We start from the raw sequence: 22336 nt of genomic DNA on the forward strand, positions 1-22336 counted from the left end.
GCTGTTACTTTTACAATCAGCTATAAAGATAAAGATCAGCATCCGATGAAGGAAAGCTTATGCTCAAATAAATTGGTTAGTCTCTAAGGTGCCACAAGTACTCCTTTTCTTTTTAGCTATAAAGAGGCAACTCACTCAACAAAGAGGAAAGAGCAAATGCCACAGGAGAGGGATGCCTATTAACAGACACTGCTCAGCTCATTAACAGAAGAGAACAGCTGATGACTCCATAGAATGCAGCAGCTCAGACAGATGCTAAAAAGAACTCGGCAAGATCCCAGTGGTGCATTCAGGGCAGAAGGGTTGCTTTCTCTACACGCACAAGGTTACATCTTTGCTAATTCTGTTCACCTCTTCTCACCAGCCTGACACTTTCTGTAAGTGTGAAGTTCACATGAATCACGATCAGCTGGCTTTGCTGCCTGAAGTCTATGTTAGCAAGAAGGGGAACTTGCCAATGCTTTAACCACACCGACGGCAGGCACTGGATCAATGACTGTCGGGGTCACGATGAACTCCTCACTACACGTGTACATGCAAACTGTTGCAGGCTTTCTTGCATCTCCAACTGGCAGGAGACTGTCTCAGATGAGAGGACTGAGGCACCATGATCCAGTGTCTCATTACCTCCAGATAAGAGTACTGCAAACCTCTTTCAGCGTGCAGCCATCACAGAGCAGCTGAAGTCACTGGAGAGCGCGGAAGCAATGACAGGCCAATGCAAACGCTTCATACCCGCCCTCAGTGACACACCCCTGACTCCCTGCTTGCTTCAGAAATGAACTCAATGGCTTGGCCTTCGAATCCTTGTTAATGAGACAGTAAGCTCTTTAGGGCAGGGAATTTTTGTTCTGTGTTTGTACAGCACCTAGCACAAAGGGTGCCTGGCCCATGGCCAGGCTTCTAAGCGTTAGTGCCATACAAATACACTACAACTGGTCCTACCCTGTTAAGTCCTTACAATGGGACCTGGCTATTCAAAGACTCTCTCAACCTCCCCAACCACCATACACCTTTGGGACAATCCTGTGGAGAGCAGAGATCCAGGTGTAGACCACCAGATACCTGGAGCACAGCCTCTGCGAGTGGACCCCTGTAGTGGAATTCCTCCCCAGACTTGATTGCGTTCAGCTGCACACAGTCTAACCACAGGAATGATGGTCATCAAAAGAACATTGCACATGCACATCCCTGAAGCTCCGGGAAACAGACAAAAGCACACCCTTTCATGGACTGTACCGAGCCCAATAATCTGTGTTGGGCTAAAGTGTATCTTCCAGAAAGACATCCAGATCTTGGTCTGAAGACACCAAGAGATGGAAAATTCACCACCTCCCTTGCTAGTTTGTTCCCTTGGTCTATCACCCTCCCTGCTAAAAAACTGGACCTAATTTCTAATTTGAATTTGGCTGACTTCATGCCATTGATTCTTGTTCTGCCCTTCTCTGCTAGATTAAACATCCCTTTAGTTTAGTACCTGGTATCTTCTTTCAATGAAGGTACTTATATACTGTAATCAACTCTTCACTGGAACCTTTATATTCCCTCTTCCCCCATATGCATTGTTCCATGCTAAGGTCTGATCCTGGCAAGCTGCTTTGTACGTGGGCAGAAATCTGTGGAGTGGCCTGGAGGACTGGAACCTACTGAAATATCCTCAGCAAGAGATTTCCATTGCAGTTTTCATTCCAGGTAACCCAACTCCCGTAAGTATCAAACACCTCTTTGCACAACTTTCTCTGAACCTTTAGCCTCTTCCGGCAGTTCACAAGGGTTATTTGTCCTGTCTACTGAACTGCCCATCTCGGAGGACAGCCAGCAGATTGTGTGCAGCACATGGTGTCATCTGCAATTCATCTGCGTACGTTTAAAAGTCTACACACCAATAACCCCTCCACATAAACAGTTTACAGGGATCACTTTTGCTTCCCAGCTAACCTTGAACAACAGAGCACCATGAATAACTCAAAATACAACTGTGAAAAACAACAAAGTGAATGTATGATGCATTTCCTGCTTTTTTCATTGCTTGATCAGTGACACATTGCAAATTGCAGTTAACTTGCAATGAACGTCCCAGCTATTGCAGAGAAGTAACTAATGCTGTATGATTAGCCCCCCTGCAGAACTGCAGCCAGGGCTAACCGCATTATGGACCAGTGGCTAGGCTACCAGTTTTGAACTTGGAAGACTCTGCCCGTGACTCCCGTGTGATGGCAGAATGGGTACACGTTTTAGAAGCTCTTTGGGGACAGGGACGATCAATATTTGTGACGGGCCTATCCAGCAAGCTGCTAGCACTAAACAAATACTAACCACATCAACCAATTTGCAATGCTCCAGGATAGCTCAGAATTCCACTAGCTTGACTGTGCTGTGGCAAACCTGCATCTTTAGGCGGAGCATTAACGGACAATGCAGCAGATGCAAGGTCTACAGACTAATCTCTGCACAGCCTCCAGCGCAGGGCTTTCAGAAGAAATTATCCAGTGAAACAATGGGAACTTTATTTCTCTGACAGTTAGTGATCTTTAATGCTTTCAACACAAGGCAAGCTGCAGATTCACGATCAGGAGCCAAGGACCCACCTGGTCTTGGTCCGGAAAGGTTTTGTTCTAACAAACAGAGGGTTGTTTTTTTCCTGCAGCGCAAACAGCAAGAAACGTCCAACGGTGCAAAGGCACAGAAGAAAACGCGATAACCACCATTAGCTGGCAAAGGGTTGGATGAGGCTTGCTCGGCAGAGCTTGCTACTGCATCTTACTTACATACCCGCCTCCTCTGTTCTTAAATTTGCCCTGCAGCTCTAGATGGGCTGCCACAGTTACTTTTCAGTCCTGCTGGGAGTGCTGATCTCATTCAAAGGGTGACAGGCTGCAACAATGCATTCCAACCATTGGATGGTCTAGTTACTAGGCTAGGATTTGAGCCAGTGACAACTCACGGGGGGGGAGGGGGGGGGAATTAACAAAGCTGCTACTCCAAGCGCCTACACTTATCTTTTCTTTTTTTAATTCAAGCGTCACAGCTCTTGCGTATAATGTATTTTTTAAATAAATTTTATAACGGTTTGATATCAATCTGTTTCCCTGCAATAAGGGGGTGGGAATTAACCTGATGAAAACCTCTCTCTCTCTCTCTATCAGCAATGCCTCAGGGCATGCAAACCTAATCCAAAGAACATAATTTGATGCGGTTTCTGTATCGAAGGAAAGCTCCAGTCTCTGCACAGGAACAGCAATGCTGCAAATTACAGGCCAAGGTAACAGACAGTCAAACTGGGTTACATGCTTATGGTCAGACTATGTGTATTCGAATAGCAAAACATCTTAACCCGCACATCCTTCAACCTCCGAGACTTTTATTAGTCTTATATTGAGGGGTCTGGTAACCTTTCCACTATCCATCACAAGTTCAAATACAAACTAGGTTAGTACCAGTTAAAAAGTCTTTACCATCTAATGGCTATTTGCTGGCCTGGGAGATATAAATTGGTGGGATTCAACACAGAAGTCGCTGTCACAAATGCCAGTATTGCCATCAACACCATTCCTGGCATGGAAAGTGAATTATTCAAGTTCAGGTTGAAGGGGCAGCCTGAGGGAGGTTTGCACTGTCCTTGCTGCATCTGTTCTGTGCAGGAGGAAACGAATTCAGATTCCAGAGCTGCCAAACAGGCTAGCAATGTCACTTGGTTTTAAAGTATTTACTTTGAGGAAGAGGAAGAAAAATCTTGGTAAACAATTTAATCTGCCTGTCCCTTGGCATCTGTAGCAATGTCAGCCCAGCAGAATTACTCTGACAGGTCTCTCTGTTGGTTTCATAGACAAGAAAAAAGAAACCATGTCATGCAAGATTTTGCACAGCGTGAAACCTGACTGGCCAAACCACTATACTGCTACAAGAACAAACCAGTTTTTCTTCAGCAAATCTCTCACTTCTCTTCAACAAGATCTGGTGCTGGCATTCCTGTCACTTCCTTCTTCTGGGGGAGATATGCAATAGGCATTAAGAAAAGGAGTACTTTTGGCACCTTAGAGACTAACAAATTTATTTGAAAATAAGCTTGCTGATACACCGCACCCTGCACGATTTAAAGCTTCCCTTTCCCTGCATGACACAATTGGCTTTCAAAAACAAGACTCGGGATCTTGCTTTAAAGCTTCACATGCCCGATTAAATAACATTTCCAAATTAACAAGGCCACATTCATCCCTAGGGTAAGCTCCATTGGCTGCAAGGGAGTTTAAACCAGACAGTGGACCAAATGCATCTTTATGAGCATGCCATGCCCACCATCAAATAGGTTTGTTATGAATTAAAAAGATGAGGGGCATACTGCCCAGTGGCGAGGGCACAAGGCTAGGATTTGAGTAACCTGCGTTGTATTCCCAGCTGCCAGCCACCTACCGCGAGACAACGGGCAAGCCACTTCACCACTTTCTGCCCCCCCTACTTTGCCCTGCCAATCTTTGCCCGTCCCATCTATTTAGAGCAGAGGTGGGCAAACTATGGCCCGTGGGCCACATCCGCCTCCTGCCCGGCCCCTGAGCTCCTGGCCTGGGAGGCTAGCCCCCGGCCTCTCCCCCCGCAGCCTCAGCACTCCATGCTGCCGGTGTAGTATATTAAACTGCTCCGTGTAGAAAGGTGCTACTGGTAGCAGTTACAGAGAGCGATTTACTACACTGCACCAGTGCAATGCTCTGGGCAGCTGGGCAACACTCTGGCCACCGGTGCTCTGTGCTGCACGGTAAGGGGGCAGGTAGGGTTGGATAGAGGGCAGGGGAGTTCAGGGTGGTGGTCAGGGGTGTGAATGGGGTCGGGGCGGTCAGAGGGCGTGGAACAGGGGGGTTGAATGGGGGCAGTGGTCCCGGGGGGGGGGGGTCAGGAAGGAGAGGATGGTTGGATGGGGCGGCGGGGGGCAGGAGTTCCGTGAGCGGGGGGGGAAGATGGATGGGGCAGTGGTCCCGCGGAGGGGTGCGGCCGTCAGGGGGCGAGACGCAAGGAGGGGTGGGGACACAGGCCCAGCCTCCCCTAACCGGCCCTCCATACAATTTCCGAAACCCAATGTGGCCCTCAGGCCAAAAAGTTTGCCTGTCCCTGATTTAGAGCGTAACCTCTTTGGGACGGCAACCCTCTATCACAGGGCTGGCCAAACCGCTGCTCGTGGCTCTTTTGCAGTTGAAGTGCAGCTTGGGGGGCTCCCCCTCCATCCTCCACCTACCAGACTGCGGGGGAAAGCTCAGGGCTTCTATCCTGCAGTGGAGTGATGAGGCTAGGGGGCTTCTGCCAGAGATGACTGGTGCCTGCTGGGGGGGTTGATTTAAAGCTCCCCCACCGTTTGAGTCATGCCCCCCCTCTTATCCTCAGTGGCCCCTCCCTGTAACTCGCAGGTGTTAGCTGGGAGCTGAAGGGAGGGGCTGCTGCTTTAGCTCCAAGGGGAGAGGCAACAGCAAAAGCAGTGGGCCTCCCTGTAGCTCCCAACTGTTTGCTGTCATGCAGGGAAGCGGCCCTGCGGCACCATGTGACTGAGCGGGGCCAGCAAACCCCGGCAGAAATCTGGGCGAGGGGTACCCGCCCCCCCACCCCACACACGTCGCCACTGGCTTCTGCCTAGCGGGGAAGGAGGTCTCAGGGCTTCAGCCCCGACAGACGCACCTTACACAGCTGAAGCCCCGAGTCCCGGCAGGCACACTCCAGCTCTCCAACTTCTGAAGATCGTCGTGTGTGGCTCAGAGGGCCAATAAGTTTGGCCACCCTTGGTCTATGGTGTCATTTCACATCATCCAGCACAAGGGTGCCCCAATCACTGTTGGGGACAACCAGTGGTCTATTAGCAGAGAATTGATAAAGTACTGGGCTCAGCATGAAGCAAAGGACCTTTCAGTAGAGGGAAATAAGAGAAAGGATGCAGCAATGTGTATAAACAACTAAAACAGAAGCCAAAAGGAATTGCTTTTCTTCAGATTAGTACCTCCAAAGCGACTACACTTCTCTTAGGGGAAAAAAAAAACACCCTAGCTGCACTCCTGCTTTACTCATTTTAACAATCTATTATTAATGCCCTTGTCTCTAATGAACCATGCTGCGGCACTCAGATTTAATATTTGAAAACCACTTGGCCCAGCAGCAAAGGTAGCAATCTTTCCAAAGAGCATTTCCTTCCAGATTTGTCAAACTCTCACAAACAAACTCGGCAGGAAGAATTGTTTTATCATCACAATTTCAAACAGGCAACAATTTTCTAAATAATTTGGGAAAGTGACTTTTTTTTTGCGGGGGGGCTGAGAACACTTCAGAAGAAGATGTTTCTATGTTCCCGTCACTTAGAAAAAGGTGAAATTCGCCCACACAACTAAGTGTTCAAGAGAGACTGCCCAAAGACGAGAACAACAAGAGTGCTGCAGGGCAGGATTGAAGTGCATTGGCAGAGCTGTGGGGTCCCACAGAATCATAGAATATCAGGGTTGGAAGGGACCTCAGGAGATCACCTAGTCCAACCCCCTGCTCAAAGCAGGACAAATCCCCAATTTTTGCACCAGATCCCTAAATGGCGCCCTCAAGGATTGAACTCACAACCCTGGGTTTAGCAGGCCAATGCTCAAACCACTGAGCTATCCCTCCCGCAAAGCCAGTTCCTTCAATCCAGAGCTGAACCAGCAACCTAAGGATTCCCAGGAGAATTAAGCTTTCAGTCCTCCGCTCTACCATACTGCAAGGTGATAAGTTCCCTTGGCTCCCATATAGATTCAGTAGGAGCTGAAAGTGCCGATCACCTGAGAGGAGGCACCCAGCTTCCGTAAGAATTAGCCATTATTGAAATCAAAGACCAGAATTGCAGAGATACAACAAGTGGGGACTGAGGTGCATCTGCAGAGAGAGATGAAGACTTGCATAGCTCCTGCCCATGTTATACTTGTCCGAAGCCAACAGCAGGGACCTCATTTCCATAAGCACTCATCCTGTGAGATGTTTTATAAAAACAACCTCAATACACTTCAAACAACATCAGTCTAAGTGTCTGTGACACACTGTATCTCGGGAGAACATCCTGCACCCCCATGTTCATCCTTACAATATGACTGTGTGGTATCCAATGCAAAAGTTTGTCACGTCAGGTGTCTTTGGAAGGCTCATGATGCACTGAGCATTGTTGTTATAATAATGTTATAGGCTGTAATTTCATGTATATAGTTATGAGGCTGAAAATGTGTCCTCACGGCTTAACACAAGACCGGGTAAAAACTCTCCAAGAGCAGAGGGGCAGTTCACACCTGGTCAGGGCACGTATGGGACAAAGCCAGCCCAGCCTCACAGGAACAGAGGACACTGGCCTAGCCAGCAACAAAGGATCTGTTGGACTCTTGAGTCATCCCTTCCTCCCCACCTTCCCTTGGTCACTCAGGGACTACAATGAGGTAATGTTCACCTGACACTGAAGGGGGGGGGCAAAGCCAAGAGGGAAGAAAGAACATGATAAAAGGGAAAGACTTTGCCATGCTCTTCCTCTCTCTTCCACCTCCATCTACAGACACCACCACCAAGCGACTGAAGTGCTGATCAAAGGGGAGAGCCTGACTGAAGGGCAACTAACCAACCTTTGGTGAGAAGCATCTAAGTTTGTAAGGGCACTGAAAGTGTTAAGATCAGCTTAGAATGAGTTTTGCTTTCATTTCATTTGACCAAATCCGACTACTTGTGCTTTGACTTATAATCACTTAAAATCTATCTTTTGTAGTTAATACATTTGTTTATTCTACCTGAAGCAGTGCATTTGGTTTGAAGCGTGTCAGAGACTCCCCTTGAGATAACAAGCCTGGTGCATATCAATTTCTTTGTTAAACTGACGAACTCATATAAGCTTGCAGCGTCCTGCGAGCATAACTGGACTCTGCAAGACGGAGGTTCCTACGGTTGTGTCTGGGACTGGAGATATTGGCCTGTGTCATTCGGTAGCATAATCCAAACAGCTTACATGCCAGAGGCTGTGCGTGAACAGCCCAGGAGTGGGGGTTCTCACAGCAGAGCAGGCCAAGGCTGGCTCCCAGAGTCAAGGATTGGAGATGCCTAGCAGACCACTGGTCCAGATAACACCAGGGGAACGTCACAGTGTCTAAATTATTCTGACCATACACAGATAAACAGTTGCGAAATGAAGTCAAATAAACAGCAATATCCTGATGTCAGAAACATTAATGAAACATCATTGTATTTTTTCAGATAACTCCTGTTACTCTAATTATACAGCACAGTATGTGCAAATAGCATGTCTGTACAGTTGTAACTGTATGTATCTAAAATCCACATGACAGGTCTATTTCAGAGACATTCCCCCTGGCCCTGTGAAAGCACAAGTCACAATAGAACTGTCTTGTGACACCACTGCAGGGCAAGGCACGGCACTTTCAGGTCAGCATTCCAGAGCTTAAGAACATTCAACTAATTTGCAATTTGCCCATCTCAGTCTCCCTTAGCCACTTCCAAGTAAAGGCTTAACCAAGCTGAGAAGGAAGTATTTGTTACTGTACATCATGCCTTAGGGCTTGATCCTGCAAGGTGTTCTACGGGGGAAACCCATACACCTGCACTGAGTCCCAGCGGAGTCAACAGACCTCAGTACAGGCATTCAGGGATATCTCAGATTGCAGTGCCAAGGCTTAAGATATTAAATTCTCTAGAGCAGAAGCCCTGTTTCTTTCTGAGGACAACACTTAGCAGAATGGGTCCCCAATTCTGATCGGTACTTCTGGGGGAACCGTAAAATAAAAGAACCACCAACATGCATCAGTCCCTAACAGCTGTGGAGCCTAAATCCACCCCTTCTCTCTCTTTCCCACCCAGCACAAACTGTACTCCTCTTCCCGCCCCTCCAGAACACTTCCACAAAATTCAACCCTGAAGAGCAGGCAAACTTTCCAACCAACGCTCCCTCCCCATTTCCAGTCCACACTCACAGCAGCTGCAGAACGACCTATCAGTTCAACCGCAGCATTGCTGGCACGTATTACACTATTTTAAAAAAAATGCAAGTTACAAGACTAACATGACAGCTTCTCCTGAAGTCATTTCCGCAAAATTCAGGCCTAGTCTACACTTAAGTTTTGCCACTCTAGCCAACCAGAAAGCCCCTCCGAGTGTAGATGTAGCTTAGACCTGGAAGGGGACACACACACACACAAAAAAAACATCACCACAAAAAAGTGCTCTTCCTGGTATAGCTTATACCAATTACCCAAGAAAACTAAAGCTATGTCTACACTAGGAGTGCTTTGCCAGCATAGGAATCTGGCATAGTGTATCAGCAAAGCATTACCTAGTGTGGGTGTTTTTGCATTTTTGCTCGTATCACTTATTCCAGATTCCCCACACCCCCGCCCTCCAAGTGAAACACACCATACCAATAAAACTGCAGTTTTGCCAGTATATTTGCATCTACACTAGGGCTTTTTCCAGTATAAAAGTGTCATAAAAAAAGCACTTAGCCCCAGATTACTGCTAAATATTAGGGTAGTAGATTAATCGCAGTTAACTCACAGAATTAACTAAAAAAAAAATTAACTGCAATTAAAAAAATGAATTGCAATTAATCGCACTGTTAAACAGAATACCAACTGAAATTTATTAAATATTTTGGATGTTTTTCAACATTTTAAAATATATTGATTTCTATTACAACACAGAATACAAAGTGAACAGTGCTCACTTTATATTTTTTTATTACAAATATTTGCACTGTAATAAAAATACTATTTTTCAATTCACCTCATACAAGTACTGTTGTGCAATCTCTTTATCATGAAAGTGTAAATTACAAATGTAGATTTTTTTGCTATGTAATTGCACTCAAAAACAAAACAACGGAAAACTTTAGAGCCTACAAGTCCACTCAGTCCTACTTCTCGTTCAGCCAATTGCTACGACAAACAAGTTTGTTTACATTGATGGGAGATAATGCTGCCTGCTTATTTACAATGTCACCTGAAAGTGAGAAAAGGTGTTCACATGGCACTGTTGTAGCTGGCGTTGTAAGGTATTTACATACCAGATATGCTAAACATTCATATGCCCCTTCATGTTTCGGCCACCATTCCAGAGGACATGGTTCCATACTGATGATGCTTGTTAAAAAAAATTATGCACTAAATTTGTGACTGAACTCCTTGGGGGAGAATTGTGTGTCTCCTGTTCTGTTTTACCCGCATTCTGCCATAAATTTCATGTTACAGCAGTCTCAGATGATGACTCAGCACATGTTCATTTTAAGAACACTTTCACAGCAGATTTGACAAAATGCAAAGAAGGTACCAAGGTGAGATTTCTAAGGATAGATACAGCACTCGACCCAAGGTTTAAGAATCTGAAGTGCCTTCCAAAATCTGAGAGGGACGAGGTGTGGAGCGTGCTTTCAGAACTCTAAAAAGAGCAACACTCCAATGCGGAAACTACAGAACCAGAACCACCAAAAAAGAAAATCAACCTTCTGTTGGTGGCATCTGACTCAGATGATGAACATGCATCAGTCCACTCGGTTTTGTTATCGAGCGGAACCCGTCATCAGCATGGACGCATGTATCCTGGAATGGTGGCTGAAGCATGAAGGGACATATGAAGCTTTAGCATATCTGGCACATAAATACCTTGCAACACCGGCTACAACAGTCCCATAAGAACACCTGTTCTCACTTTCAGGTGATATTGTAAACACGAAGCTGGCAACATCATCTCCTGCAAATTGGAACACAGTTTGTTTGTCTGAGTGATTGACTGAAGTAGGACTGAGTGGACTTCTAGGTTCTAAAGTTTTACACTGTTTTATTTTTGAATGCAGTTATTTTTGTACATAATTCTACATTTGTAAGTTCAACTTTAATTACAAAGATTGCACTACAGTACTTGTATGAGCTGAATTGAAATATACTATTTCTTTTGTTTTTTACAGTGCAAATATTTGTAATCAAAAACAAATATAAAGTGAGCACTGTAAACTTTGCATTCTGTGTTGTAACTGAAATCAATATACTTGAAAATGTAGAAAACATCAAAAAATATTTAAATGGTATTCTATTATTGTTTAATCGCACAATTGATTTTTTTTGCTACTACTAAATATCTAAGAACTACAAGTTGTAGCGTCTGGGATCCTCCCTTTACCGCCGCCTACAGAAAGTTGTCAGAGCATGGAACTAACAGAGAGAAGATCCGATCATCTGGACAGTCAGAGGCACTTTGTAGGAATTAAGAGTAATTAGGAATGAAAGGTCTTTGTGAAAACAAAGCCACAGTTGTGCGGTGCCAAAAGGCTAGTTATGGCTAATTTATTTTTTTAGAAAGCTTCTTAGCTAAAAATAAATTGAATTTCACTGTGCTAAACCTGGAAACTCTTGGTCAAGGTTCCGTCCCCACTCTGAACTCTAGGGTACAGATGTGGGGACCTGCATGAAAGACCCCCTAAGCTTATTCTTACCAGCTTAGGTTAAAAACTTTCCCAAGGTATAAACTTTGCCTTGTCCTTGAACCCTATGCTGCCACCACCAAGCGTATTAAACAAAGAAAAGGGAAAGAGACCACCTGGAGACGTCTTCCTGCAAAATATCCCCCCAAGCCCTAACCCCCTTTCCTGGAGAAGGCTTGATAAAAATCCTCACCGATTTGTACAGGTGAACACAGACCCAAACCCTTGGATCTTAAGAACAATGAAAAATCAATCAGGTTCTTAAAAGAAGAATTTTAATTAAAGAAAAGGTAAAAGAGTCACCTCTGTAAAATCAGGATGGTAAATACCTTACAGGGCAGTCAGCTTCAAACCATAGAGAATCCCTCTAGGCAAAACCTTAAGTTACAAAAAGACACAAAAACAGGAATATACATTCCATTCAGCACAGCTTATTTTACCAGCCATTAAACAAAACGGAATCTAACGCATTTCTGGCTAGATTACTTACTAACTAACAGAAGTTCTGAGACTGCATTCCTGATCTGTTCCTGGCAAAAGCATCAAGTGGACAGACAAACCCTTTTTTCCCCCCCACCCCCCACTCCCAATTTGAAAGTATCTTGTCTCCTCATTGGTCATTTTGGTCAGGTGCCAACGAGGTTATCTTAGCTTCTTAACCCTTTACAAGTGAAAGGGTTTTGCCTCTGGCCAGGAGGGATTTTTATAGCACTGTATACAGAAAGGTGGTTACCCTTCCCTTTATTTTTATGACACTCTTAAATATGAATCTGCCTCCAGTCTGGGTCTATTACATGAAGATCCAGTGGCACAGTGGACTTTACTGTATCAAATCAAGCACTGATTCATATGAGGAAACCACATGCAAGTCCCCCCTAGAAGAGAGCACACAGCTAAAGGTGTGTCTACATTGCAACTGGGATTGCGGCTCTCAGGGTGGGAAGACAGAACCCAACTGAGACGCAAGTGAACATGCTAAAACGAGCAATGTGGATGTGGCAGCGTGGGCTCTCAAGCCCACCCAACTGCCGGGATCGGAGCTCAAGTGAACTAGCCAGAGTCTCCACTGGAGCCACGAGGCCCACACTATTTTTAGCGCACTGGCTCAAGCCCTACTGGTGCAAGTCTGTCCGTCTGGGCTGGGAGAGTCACCCCTAGCTGCCACGCAAACACCCCCTAAGGGTACACCGACCTTGCATTCAAACCTCGTTTGGATTCAGCACTTGTACCCACCATTCAATTGCTTTAGTGCTGGTAGTCACTGGGGAAACCCACTTTCTGTGGCTTGCTACCCAGGAAGAAACCTCTCTCTGTAACGGAAGCGTCTAGCTATGAGCAGCACCCGTTTCCATTGGGCTCTGTAATATTCTATGCCATGTTAGACCCCCACCTCCGTTCCAGGGGACAGTCACCTCCAGCGCAGCTAACCGGGTGGAGAAGTGGGAAGAAATGCAGAGACCCACAAGGTCCAGCTCCTGCTTTCCTAAGGTTTGCCTAGACAGCTACAGGGCATGTCACCTGCACCCAGTGCCCCGCTCTCCCCAGCCGCAAGGGACTGGAAGCTACACACGTCTCTGGTTCCAACTGCAAGTGGGCCCTGCCCGAACCCATCCTGCCTCCCCACCTCCCCGCAAGTCATTCCAGAGCAGGGACAAGGGGGCCACACCCCCACCTCCCCCCGGGACACGCCTCCTACAGCTCCCGTCTGCCCCGTGGGGATGAGGGGGCACAAGCGCCCAACCACCCCGCCCAGACCCCCGGGGTCCCCTGCCCATCACCTCCCTCTCGCATGATGCAGTCACCGGAGAGCCACTGCACAGCCACCGGCATCGTGCAAAGGGCTCCCACTGCCGGGGCCCGGCACACGCCCTGACACCGGTGTCCAAGGTGCCTGCCCGGGGGGGGACCCCTGAAAATCCTCCCCACAGCCCGCTGCCGCCCCCCCCCGTGCACAGCTCCCCCCCCGTGCACAGCACCCCAGGCTCCCCTGCCCCCCCGTGCACAGCGCCCCAGGCTCCCCACTGTGCACAGCACCCCCCCGTACCTCCCCCTGTGCACAGCGCCCCCCCCCATGCACAGCGCCCCGGGCTCCCCCGCCCCTCCCGTGCACAGCACCCCGGGCTCCCCACTGTGCACAGCACCCCCCCATATCTCCCCCCGTGCACAGCGCCCCCCCCGTGCACAGCGCCCCGGGCTCCCCCGTGCACAGCACCCCCCCGTACCTCCCCCCGTGCACAGCGCCCCCCGCCATGCACAGCGCCCCGGGCTCCCCCCCCCCCGTGCACAGCGCCCCAGGCTCCCCACTGTGCACAGCGCCCCCCCGTACCTCCCCCTGTGCACAGCGCCCCCCCCATGCACAGCGCCCCGGGCTCCCCCGCCCCTCCCGTGCACAGCACCCCGGGCTCCCCACTGTGCACAGCACCCCCCCGTACCTCCCCCCGTGCACAGCGCCCCGGGCTCCCCCGCCCCCCCCGTGCACAGCACCCCCCCGTACCTCCCCCCGTGCACAGCACCCCGGGCTCCCCCGCCCCCCCCGTGCACAGCGCCCCCCCGTACCTCCCCCCGTGCACAGCGCCCCCCCCCGTGCACAGCGCCCCGGGCTCCCCACTGTGCACAGCACCCCCCCCCATATCTCCCCCCGTGCACAGCGCCCCGGGCTCCCCCGCCCCCCCCGTGCACAGCGCCCCCCCGTGCACAGCGCCCCCCCGTACCTCCCCCCGTGCACAGCACCCCGGGCTCCCCCGCCCCCCCCGTGCACAGCGCCCCCCCGTACCTCCCCCCGTGCACAGCGCCCCCCCCCCGTGCACAGCACTCCGGGCTCCCCACTGTGCACAGCACCCCCCCCATATCTCCCCCCGTGCACAGCGCCCCGGGCTCCCCCGCCCCCCCCGTGCACAGCGCCCCCCCGTACCTCCCCCCGTGCACAGCGCCCCGGGCTCCCCCGCCCCCCCCGTGCACAGCGCCCCCCCGTACCTCCCCCCGTGCACAGCGCCCCGGGCTCCCCCGCCCCCCCCGTGCACAGCGCCCCCCCGTACCTCCCCCCGTGCACAGCGCCCCGGGCTCCCCCGCCCCCCCCGTGCACAGCGCCCCCCCGTACCTCCCCCCGTGCACAGCGCCCCGGGCTCCCGCGCCCCCCCCGTGCACAGCGCCCCCCCGTACCTCCCCCCGTGCACAGCGCCCCCCCCCGTGCACAGCGCCCCGGGCTCCCCACTATGCACAGCGCCCCCCCGTACCTCCCCCCGTGCACAGCGCCCCGGGCTCCCCCGCCCCCCCCGTGCACAGCGCCCCGGGCTCCCCACTATGCACAGCGCCCCCCCGTACCCCCCCCGTGCACAGCGCCCTCCCGTACCTCCCCCCGTGCACAGCGCCCCGGGCTCCCCCCCCAGTGCACAGCGCCCCCGAGGTCCCTGCGCCCCCCCCCACTCACTCACCCGCGCAGCCGCCTGGGCCCGGCCTCCGCACCCCGCTCGCAGCGCCAGCACCGCGCAGACTCCGAGCCCGGGGCCGCAGGCGGCGAACCTGCCGCCACGTGAGATGGGCGGGGCGGGGGGCGCGCCCAGCTGGGGGGCGGGGCTTCCCCATGGGGGGCGGGGCTTCGGCTTCCCTGGCCTGCCCCCAGACGAGCTCGGCCGGCGCCGCCTGCCGTCCCGCAGCGCAGAGTGCACCGCCCCCAACCCACCCCCGCCCCACAGCGCCCCACGGGCTCCCCCGACCCCATCTCAGCCCTGCCCTGCAGTGCCCCAGGGGCTCCCCTCCTGCCCTGCAGCACTACAGTACTGCCCTGCTTCCCTCCCCTCTCTGCCCCCACATCACACCCCCACTGATTACAAACGCTGGTCTCCCCGCTCAGCTCCCTGCTGTAGCTTTATCCACACCCCCTTCCCCTGTCTCCCTGGTTGGGGCCTGTGCTGCAATGTTACAGGCCTTCCCCTGCTCAGTTATAGAGTTTAGCTTCACTGGTTTATTGAAAATCTAGATTCAGGTGAAGTAAGATCAACATGCCACGCTCCCTCCTCTTTTCTGTAATTCAGGAGACCTTGCCGTAGCTTTTAAAGTGAGATAAGCAAAGGCCATGGGCACTGGAGAACTAGGAACAGGTTGTTCTGAGCTTTATTGAATTTATTAAGAACTTCTTTAGCTGATTCTGCTCAGAAAAGTGCTTCTTGCTTTTCCAAACAAACCCAGGCTTTTCTAGTTGGTCCCTGTGCTTAGAGAGAGCAGCGTTCTGAGAGTTCAGCCTGACAACTTGTTCATTGGGGGATCGCAGATGTGGTCCCTAGAATTTCTTCTTCTCTGTGTAGTAAACTTTTTTCTAAAGGTGCACTATTTTAATTAAGGGATGGCTGGCTGATTAAAAAGCAGAGAACTAAAGTTCCTTACCCATCATTAATAATACCTGAGATGATTAGATTTTTATTGAAACCACCATTTTTTTGTGTAGATTGCAAACTTGTCTTTAAAAAAAAGAAAAGCAGGATGCATGCCTATGGGGCACTATGTAAATAAATATCTAATTTACTGTCCCACCATCTCCCAAAGGGGGGTAGGGCACTACTCTTCCTACTGCATTCATCTTGGACACTAAAAATAGATGTCAGTTTCACCTTCTGGATCTGGTGGTCTAATAGCTCAGTGTAATGTTTGGGTTGCAAGCACACTGGGGGAAATCTAAACCACCAAAAAACATTTAATGGAAACATTTTTGGTAATTAGATTTTGTAAGAGCTCTTATATCAGCTACATTTTAGAGCTAAATTACCTTCCACTGTCCATTTAAAGTCTTGAACATAGCGTGACGTATTCGTGCAGTTTTACTCCTGTGAAAGCTATTCTGGTTTAGTCAGCTTGCTCTCTCTATGCAGCTGGATACATTTGATTATATCATTTCTCCTTTGAATTGGTAAACCTTAAGACTAAGTCTGCAGAAGATATGTACAGCAGTGCTCAACCCGCCCCATTTTCTGAATCCTCTACATTGGCAGTTTGTAGAGAGAGCTAAAGGCAGATCCCACAGCTCCTGTTTTGATTTACCAGTATGGGTTTTGATGTTTATAAGCCAACAGAAATGGCGATGAAGCAATTCAGCATACAGCCCTAGGCACATTCGTCTTGCTTAAGGTCTCTACCACATGGCATGCTCTGTATTTTAGGAGTGCAATAATAAATATATTGCACATGCAGGAAAGATTAGACTAAGCCTGTGTCTATAATCCTGTAATTCCATCCTGCTGATCAGAGTCTGACACTCATTTTCTGGCCGTAAAATGGAAAGCTGTAAAATGGAATTGCCCAAGAATTGATGTCTACCACCCCACCCATGGCATTAAAAAAAAAATATCCACCCCCGTAACTGGCCTGTGTACTAACCCAAACAGTAACCCAGGTATGACACTTCTTGGAATACCCAGAAGTGTGAGTCACCTTGTTACCAGCTGCCTTCAACATGAGGGAGGCTGGCCTGTACCAGCTCGTTGTTAGCTCCCTAATTCAACCAGCCCATCCACCTCTTCAAACACTCTCCTCTGGGCTATGCCATCCCTGCCTTGCAGCTTGACAATAGATGCGCCCCAGCTCTCAAGTCCCTTCAAAAAGAATGCCCCTCTGGTGTCCAACTCCTGATCACTGGATACCCACAGAAATCCCACATCCTCTTGTTCCCAAAGAAGCAGTCCCCCGCAGTTTACCAGTTTCACCTTAGCCCACCACTCCTGGATCGCGCACAGTGCCCAAGTTCAATGATAGTAAAACAAAACAAAATGTATTTAAGAAAGAGCAGAGATTCAAATCAGAACAAGCGTGAGTGACGGAAACAAATCGTTACATTCCAAACAAAGTAATTCAATGCAAATTAGGGCCTACACTTAATAATAGTTACCTTTCTGAGCTAATAAAGTGGATTCTCACCCCCCAAATTCAATCTTTTGCAGCACCTGGTAGCCCCAAGGAGCCAGGACACCAGTTGTTCATGAAGCATCCCACCCATCCAGGTACCTCCTCAATAAATGAATGCAGAGTGTCTTTCTCCATGCTTCAGAGTAACAGCCGCGTTAGTTTGTATTTGCAAAAAGAAAAGGAGGACTTGTGGCACCTTAGAGACTAACCAATTTATTTGAGCATAAGCTTTCGTGAGCTACAGCTCACTTCATCGGATGCATACTGTGGTCTTCGGCAGTTTCCACAGTATGCATCCGATGAAGTGAGCTGTAGCTCACAAAAGCTTATGCTCAAATAAATTGGTTAGTCTCTAAGGTGCCACAAGTACTCCTTTTCTTTTCTCCATGCTGTGATATACTGAATCAGTCTCATGTCTTTATTCATGGATTGGGCGCTCCCCTCGCTGTCCTGTCTTTCCGTTTCACTTCCAAGTGGTTTCAACATTTATAGTTTTTCTTTGCTGGTTTTCCACTGACTGGTCTGGGTGGGTGCAAAGGTGGACCACTGAGCAAGACATTATATTATTGGCTAATCAGGGAGGGGCTGGCACCGAGACATACAATTCCCTGATGACTCCAAACCATAAGGGCATAATTTTCACTGTAGTTACATTATTCCTTAAATATTACCCATACACACATCTCACAATGATTATGAGTATTGCTAAGTTACAAGCTTTCAGTAGTGACCTCACATGCTACCCTTTATGGATGACTACCACAAAAGCTGTGCATTAGGTGTCAGGAGTTTGTCAGGTCTGAGACAGGCACTGTTTGTAAAGAACAGCAAGGTCTTTGCCAGTTGACACCAATGGATTCTACAAATATACACAGTAGAACTTCAATTTTATGTGCAAACAGGTAAGTGAACCATTTTTCCAGAGGGGAGATCACCTAACAAAAGTGATGTGCATGAAGAAGAAGTCGACACCTCTTTACATTCCAATGCGTTCACTGCATTGGAAATCACTTTGCAGTGGGTTGAAGGAAGGACAAGAAGAAAGTGATGCAATGCAACATATGCACCGCAACTACTGTCATTCTGAGATATTCAACTGTATGAACTCCTCACTCTGCAATTAGTTCATAAAATAGGGGTTCTTATGATAGTAAGAAACACTCCCTGCCCAGAGGAGCTTACAATCTAACTAGAGGAGACAAAGGGTGAGGGGAAACCAAGGCACAAAGGTGAAGCACCTTTCTCGCTCATGGTGTTACAGCAGGTTATCGAGACAACAAGAATAGGATCCACATCTCCAGCGCCCCGAGCCAGCTGTCCATTGACTGCACTGCCTTTCTAAATTGTAAGTCAACCACCTTCCCCGAGTCTCTCTGCGTCTTATCTGTGTCTGTCTTTTACAGGTGCTCTCTTTAATTTATTCTGTGCAGGACCAGCTCCTAACAAATAATACATTGCACAAATCTTTTCCATCTACGTGGCACATACACACTGCAGCATTTTCCAGTGTGGGGGGAAAAAACAGCAATATGGATTTAATGTTTATGTTCAGCTGCCACGTGATGTGTGATAGGAAACAGGGCCAACTTGGCACTTTTGCCCACGACTAAAAAAAATATCATCCAAGATATGATGCATGTGGGGAACAAACGTGTTATCTAGGCTTGAGCCCTTAAGAGACAAGAACAAAAGCGACTAAAGGAAACAAAGGGGACCCTCCGAAATATATAGAAATAATGACAAAGATCTCTCCCTCCATAATCACAAGAAATTAAATCTCAGTCTCATTCATTCAAGTGGTTTCCTGAGCTCTTAAATCAAGCCTCTCAACCCCCCGGGGCACTCTAGAGCTTCACTTGACCTCAGTCCCACCCTAATTTGTTTTAAATTAGCACCAGCAGGAATGGGGCTGAGCAGCCCAGCTCTAAAGAACAGAGATTTTGCTCCTACATCATGGATTAAGTGAGTCTAAGAGAGACAGATAAGATAAGACATTGCAATGTAGCCCTAATACCTTATGAACTGGAGTTGGGTAAATCACCTGAGGCAAGTAAACAGGCTGATGCAAGAGAAAGCTTCATGCATAACTAGGGTATTAAGGGGAAAGGATCAGATTGAAAGGTCACACTGAGTCACTAGGAAAGGGTGTGTTTGCAGTGGGAAGAGGTGCAAACTTGCCCAACCATGAGCGGTCAAGACTGTCTCCACTCCCTGGACTATGGGTGGTGATGCAGGAAAGTGATGCAGAAAAGATGAGAAGTTGGGGATGGGGGAAGGAGAGGCCAGGCAAGCCACAAAGAAAAGTTATACGGAGAGGAGGAGGAGGAGGAGGAAAGAGGGGAAGGCCAGAGGAAGAGAAAGATCAGGCGGAGATGAATTTAGAAAGAAAATCTAAACCAGATTGCCCTGTCTAGCTTGGGAGAAATAGGGGAGAACACTGGACCACAGGCTTAGTGTGATCAGAGCAGGGAGCTGGGCCCAGCCCCCTGGGACAGAAGCCACTGCTGCAGGATGAGTGTGGGGTGGGCTTGTTCTCCAAAAGACACCCACCCACAGGTCCTCCCCTTAGTGGTTTTCACCCTTGGTTTCATGCTACTTGTGAGCATTCTTAAACTTGTCTCCACGGTAATATTTTTGGAAGGCAGGGGGCGGGGCTCAGTTCCAGATTTTGCCCCAAGCCTGCCAAAACCTCTGGGCAACCTTGGAGAACACACACGTGCACAGCACCTAGAAATGGTAAAAATACAACACTGATAGCAGATGTCCATGTAGCTTGATTCATTATCAGTCAGGAGGCAGGTTGGTTGGGGAGACGGCGCAGCTTGAGCACCCTGCTCCGTCGGAGTCTGCTTAGGCTCCTAGAAATATTTAGTTTACACGCTGCATGCTCAGACACTTACGGCGATCTAGTGTTTTGTAACACGTTAGCTAATGGTATAATAATGCTCAGTACACAGGCACGGGCAGAGTCCTGATTGCATTGTTTCATAAGCCTCATCACAAGTAGTGTGCTCTCTCGTCGGCGGAAAGCTCTAGGTCCCTGTGGCACGGCTTCCTGCACCAGCCCAGCATGCTATGCTCCCAGAAGCACTGAATTCATGCTGTGGGCCTCAGTCTTGGAGCACCTGTTGTTGCAGCTAGAGCACAGGGAGTCTGCAAAAGCCAGTTGTTGAGGATATCGGCCTTTGTCAGGGTCGATTCTGGAATGACATTCAGCAAGGTGGCTCTGAAATCGGGGCTTTGAGACAGACCGGAGTAGCCTGGGGAACAGCACAGCTGCCACGTGGGTCAACTTGGGCTCAGAAGCCAACTCAAGATCCCTGTCTACCCTGCCCCACAAAGAACCTGGAGGTTTTTGCTGCCAGAAGGGAGCTGGCTGGCCTGATCTCAGAGCGCCCCCTGCTGGTTTATCTGCGCAATTATTGCAACAGCTGCCTCTGGAAGTGTTCCAAGGTCAACTTCTTACTCCGTTACACAGGATTAAATTTGAACTAACTACATTAACATCAATGAATTCACTTTGGATTTACACAAGTAACAAAAAGGCAGTTGGTCCTCAAGCCCTAGTAGAGCCATTGGCAGGCCAGAGAACAAGGGCTTTTTATCTTATAATTTACATTTATGTTTTTCAACTGGCTTTTTAATGCCAGGGGGTAGTCAATAGGCAGCCTGAGGGCCAAGTCCGGACCACCCAGATGCTTTTGAATGGGCCCCAAAATCTTATTTACTTATCATTACTGGTTTTTTAATCATTATTTTCTCTGGAGTCTGGACCTCGAGTATACCTTGACCAATAAATTTGGGCCTTGACAAAAAATAATTGACTACCCCTGCCTCAGAGAGTTAATTATTGGGTTGAAATGCCACGAGATCTCATTTTCTCATTGTACTTTAGTCCCTGCATGGTAGAAATATCCTGGAAAGATCATATTTCATATTATTTTGTCACTGAGGCAAAACAAAAAGCCCACGAAAACCAAATACAGTAGAACCCAGTGATGCTGAAACTAGGGATGCTGCTGCACCCCCTGGCTTGAAGTACTAATAACAAACAACAAATACATGGTTTCCATCATCAGCACCCCCACCCTAAAAATTGTTCCAGTACCCCTGGTAGAACCCAAGAGCAGTGGAAGCGCCCTAAACGTGGGGGGGGCCCCCCACAGGCACTTGAACCATGGCCGTGTCCCCTGCGCTGCACCACCCCCACAGCCTCACCCCCACACCGCCCCTTCGCCCCTTGCGTGCCTCCTCTCCCCCCCCCCCACGACTGCTCCCGCTTGCTCCTCTCCACCCACTCCCCCTTGTCGCTTGCCCTTATGGCCCATAAAAAGTAGGAGGGCTTAGGAGGCCATGGCCCCTTCTCTCCCCCACTCCCCATTCCGGCACCTCTGGTAGAACCCCATTTATCTGACCCCTCCATTATCTGAACAAACAGCACACAGGGCCAGAAGGGAATGATCTGTGGCCGCTAGAGGGCCCATTCTCCAGATTATCTGAATTTTTGATTATCCAATCTGGCACAGGGTCCCAGTTACATCGGATAAACGGGGTTCTGCTGTACACAGATAGAAGCAGATTTATGGGGATTTTCTGAACAGTGAGAACACGCAGCCCTAAGACCTGATTCTGTTACAGAGAGGGATTCTTGGTCATGCTCAGAAAAGGGACAGACTCCCACAGAATGCAATACTGCAGGTCAGGATTGAAGTGCAGAAGCACAGCTGTTCAGGGGAGCCCAGAACTGCACTATCAGGGGGTGCCGTCAGTCAGGATTATGGCGCACTGACAAAGCTGTAGGGGAGGGACATGTCTGCAGTAGCAGGGGGACGGTCCTGCAGGTTAGAACGGCAGCGCATCAGCAGAGCTGCATGGAGGGCCCGTGACTGGATTAGCAGGGGTTGCTGTAGGTCAGGGATGAGACATCAGCAGAGCGGTGTGGGGAGCCCCAGGCTGGAATGGCAGAGTTCTGAGAATTAGGGCTGAGCTGTG

The 22336-nt window shown here is 49.2% G+C and overlaps 1 protein-coding gene across 3 annotated transcripts in view; it reads right to left on the reverse strand.

Moving 5' to 3' along the window:
• The window catches only part of KIAA0513, a 93068-nt gene extending 78091 nt beyond the window's left edge, over positions 1-14977 (reverse strand). For 2 of the 3 annotated variants that reach the window (XM_084644516.1, XM_084644513.1), the window contains exon 1: positions 14884-14977. The gene's annotated coding sequence lies outside the window, so the exon portion shown is untranslated. The remainder of the gene's footprint in view (positions 1-14883) is intronic. The other variant, XM_084644514.1, reaches the window with a different exon arrangement.
• Positions 14978-22336: the final 7359 nt, after the last annotated feature.

Source organism: Lepidochelys olivacea (genome assembly GCF_965140295.1).
Source record: "Lepidochelys olivacea isolate rLepOli2 genome assembly, chromosome: 12".
NCBI classification, from domain to species: domain Eukaryota; kingdom Metazoa; phylum Chordata; order Testudines; family Cheloniidae; genus Lepidochelys; species Lepidochelys olivacea.